The 4,402-nt window shown below is 33.4% G+C and overlaps 1 pseudogene; it reads right to left on the reverse strand.

Annotated features, from left to right (window-relative positions):
* Positions 1-2,955: 2,955 nt before the first annotated feature.
* On the reverse strand, positions 2,956-4,200 carry LOC108531763 (dnaJ homolog subfamily A member 1 pseudogene; annotated as a pseudogene).
* Between the last annotated feature and the right edge of the window lie 202 nt (positions 4,201-4,402).

Below are 4,402 nucleotides of genomic sequence, written 5' to 3' on the forward strand. Positions count from 1 at the left end.
GTTTTGGTGTGCAAGATTGTCTTGGAAATTTGTGCTTTTTTGTGGTTTTATATAAATTTTAGTTATTTTTCCATGTCTGTGAAAAATGAATTTGCATTTTGGTAGAATTTTCATTCAATATGTAAATCACTTTGGGAAATAGGGACAGTTTGTTTATTTATCTACTGAGACAGAGTCTCACTTTGTCACCCAGGCTGGAGTGCATTGGCATGATCTTGGCTCACTGCAACCTTCGCCTCCCAGGTTCAAGCAATTCTCATACCTCAGCCTCCCAAGTAGCTGGGATTACAGGCCTGTGCCACTGCACCCAGCTAATTTTTTGTATTTTTAGTAGAAACGGGGTTTAATATGTTGGCAAGGCTGGTCTTGAACTCCTGTCCTCAAGTGATCCACCTATCTCTGCCTCCCAAAGTTCTGGGATTACAGGCATGAACCATCACACCTGGCTAATAGTGACATTTTAACAATATTAATTCTTCCAACCTATGAACATAAAGTATTTTTACATTTACTTGTGTCATCAATTTCATCAGTTTTGAAAATTTTAGTCTGCAAATCCTTCACATCCTTGGTTAAATGTGTTCCTAAGTACTTTTTATTCTTAGTAATTGTTGTAAATGAAATTTTTTTCTTGATTTCTGTTTCAGATTTTTCATTGTTAGTGCACAGAAACACTACTGACTTTTACATGTTGATTTTTTTTTATCCTGCAAGTTTACTGTATTCATTAATTAGTTCTAACAGTTTTTTTGTGGAGTCTTTAGGTTTTCATACATAAGATCATGTCATCACCAAACATGAACAATTTTCTTAACCTTTTCCCATTTGGAAGTATTTTATTTCTTTCTCTTACCTAATTTTTCTGTCAAGGAGCGCTATAGTCACTTTCAGTACTATAGTGAATAGAAGAGATGAAATTAGACATTTATGTCTTGTTCCTGATCTTATGGGGAAAGTTGCCATTGTTTTCATCATTAAGTATAATGTTAACTGTGGGCTTGTCATGCATGGCTTTCATTGTGTTGAGTTACATTCCTTCTGTAGCTAATCCATTGGGAGATTTTTATCACGAAAGGATGCTGAATTTTGTCAAATCATTTTTCTGTCTCTAATGAGATTGATTATATGGTTTTTGCCCTTCATTCTATTAATGAAGTGTATCACACTTATAAATTTGGATTATGTTGAATCATCCTTACATCCCTGGGATAAATTCTACTTGATCATATTAAATCATTAAATGATTCATTTAGTACACTGTTGATTAGATATTGCTAACATTTTGTTGAGGATTTTTTGCATTTATTTTCATTTGGGATATTGGCCTGTAATTTTTCTTTCTTATAATGTCCTTGTCTGGCTTTGGTACCAGGATGATTCTGCCCTCATAAAAAAAATTGTGAATACTCATTTTTGTAAGAGTTTGAGATGGATTTATATTAGTTCTCCTTTAAGTGGTAGAATTAAGTAAAACCATCAGATCCTGAACATTTACTTCATGGGAGACTTTTTATTACTCATTCTCCCTTTAATGGTTATTTTTTATATATTTTCTATTTCTTCATGATTCAGACTGAATAGGTTGTATGTATCTACAAATTTATCCATTTCTTCTAATGTATTCATTGGTTGGCATACAATTATTCAAAGTAATCTCTTATGATGCTTATATAGCTATACTATCAGTTGTAATTTTTCTCTTTTTTCTGATTTTGGTTATTTGAATTGTCTCTCTTTTTTGTTATCCTAGGTGAAGTTTCATTGACTATGTTTATCTTCTCAAAGAAATTCTTGATTTCATGTATTTTCTTCTATTGTTTTTCTAATCTCTATTTTATTTATTTCTCTTCTAACCTTTAATTTCTTATTTCTTCTAACTTTGGGCTTGGTTTTTTTTCTGTTTCTTTTCTTTGAGGTATAGCATTAAGTTTTCATTTGAGATTTTTAAATATAGAACTGATTTTGCTGTATCCTGTAAGTTTTGGTATGTTGTGCTTCCATTATTGTTTGTCGCAAATTTTTAAAAATGTTCCTTTTGATTTTTTCTTGACCCATTGATTGTTCAAGAGTCTGTTGTTTAATTTCCACTTATTTGTGAATTTTCCAAGATTTCTTCTGTTTTTGATTTATAATTGCATACACTTGTGATTAGAAAAAATATTTGATATATTTTCAGTTTCTTCAATCTGTTCAGACTTGTTTTGTAGCCTAACATGTAATCTATCCTGGAGAATGTTCCATGTTCCCTTGAAAAGAACATGTATTCTGTTAAATGAAAGGTTCTGTATATGTCTATTACATCTGCTTGGTCTAAGAATATTTCAAAGCTAATGTTTTCTTACTAATTTTCTGTCTGAATGATTTGTCCATTGTTGAAAGTAGGGAACTGAAATCCTCACTCTGATTGTATTGCATTTAATATCTCCCTTCAGATCCTTTAAGATTTCCTTCATATATTTAGGTGTTCCAATGTTGGGTGTATTATGTATTTACACTTGTTACATCTTCTTGATAGATTTATCCTTAAACATTATGTAATAACCTTCTTTATCTTTTTTACTGTTTTTGATTTAAAGCCTACTTTAAGTGTAGCTAACCTTGGTCTCTCTCTTTTGGGTTTCATTTACATAGAATATTATTTTTCATCCCCTCACGTTCAGTCTATGTGTGGCCTGAAATGTGAGTTGAGTCTATTTGGGTAGCATATAGTTGGGTCTTGTTTTTTAAATCAAGTCAGTAATTCTATGTCTTTTTATTGGACAATTTAATTCATTGACATTCAGAGTAATTAGTGATAGGTAAGAACCTACTACTACTATTTTGTAATTTATTTTCTGATTTTTTGAGCTTTTATATTTGTTTATTATTTAATTTTAAAAACATTATTATAGTTGAATTCTAAAACAAAAACAATAGCAGGTAGTGAACACATTATGATTACAATCCTTCACTCACTCACTCACTACTGCTCATCAAGTGCCAGGAGTGAGTGTTACTCATTGGTCCTTTTATGAATTTTGGCACTGAACACCACCTCTGGGATGATGTTTATCATCCTCATATGTTTCTCCATTGTAACAGTGCTGTCTTTCCTGATTTGAATCAAAGTTCTAACTTGATCCATTTCATCAATCTCTTCTATTTCCTTCCTGTCAGGTAGAAGTTTACCCAACTGAGAGAGCTTATCATGAGAGAGAAAACCATTCTCAGGAAAGTTTACCTTGAATTTGATGATTAGGTGATGCTTTTCAAATGGTCTATGAAAAATTGGCATGACTTCATTTAGCACACATTTGATATCTCCATGTTTGACAATCTGACCTGGGTGAGAGGTGATGACTAGTTCAGTAGTCAAGAGTGGATATTGGTTTTTGGAAACCACACAATATTTTAACCAGTTGTCTGTCCATAGACATAAACTAGTCTTCTTGTCAAGTAAAAACAGCATGGTCCTTTTCATCTAACTCAATTATAGTATCTCCTGGTTCCAATCCTGGTTCTTTGTCTCCTTCACTATGAAATGTTATCTTCTGACCATCTTTCATGCCTTTGTCAACATGAACTTCTAGAATCTTTTTCCTTCAAACTATCTTTCTTCCATTTCAGTTTTTACATCTATCTTTAGGACTGATTCATTCTCCATGACCCTGGCACTCCGTGCATGCATACAGACTAAGTATGCTGAACCATCCCAGGCCCTATCGCATGAATTCTTATTTGCAGTCCAGTAACTTGGCAATTGGGACAACATTATATATACTTCTCTCCTCTTTTTTTCCCCACTTCTGCCTTCACATTAGTCACAAATTACATTCTTGTGAAGTGCCAATTTTCTTGTTGTACTATCACAAACATTTTCTAAGGTTTTTGAGAGCTGATGCACAACCATGTTACTCCTTTTTTCTCTCTGCATTCTTCTTCCTCCATAAATAATTATATCGAAGATGTCCATAGGGGACCCAGAACTGCCACTTGCTCGGTCCTCTTATTTACCTGTCATCTTCCTTTGTTATGTAATTCCCTTTTCTTGGCATCAGAAATAATTTTGTGAGCTTGAGAAATCTGTTTAAACTTCTCTCCATTTGGATTTTTATCAGGTGGTACTTCAAGGCCAGTTTCCTATAAGCCTTTTTCAATTCTTCCTTAGTGGTACTTTCTTTGACCCTCTAAAAAATCATGGAAAGTGGTTTATTTCACCATTTTCTACAGCTACAGCTAGTGAGGGGGATGAGGCCAGTGTGAGAAAGCAGAAAGGACTGTAGTAGCTTTTTGAAGCTCAGGCAGCTGCCACTTCTCTGCATCTTATTGAGTCTTCTGGAAAGTTCTGCCTGGTGAACTGAAGCCCTTGTCTTTTGTCTTCTGCTTGTTTTTCATACACTTTTTTTCTTCCTCTATTGCCATT

This window comes from Rhinopithecus bieti, unplaced genomic scaffold (assembly GCF_001698545.2).
Source record: "Rhinopithecus bieti isolate Rb0 unplaced genomic scaffold, ASM169854v2 scaffold_9973, whole genome shotgun sequence".
Lineage (NCBI taxonomy): Eukaryota > Metazoa > Chordata > Mammalia > Primates > Cercopithecidae > Rhinopithecus > Rhinopithecus bieti.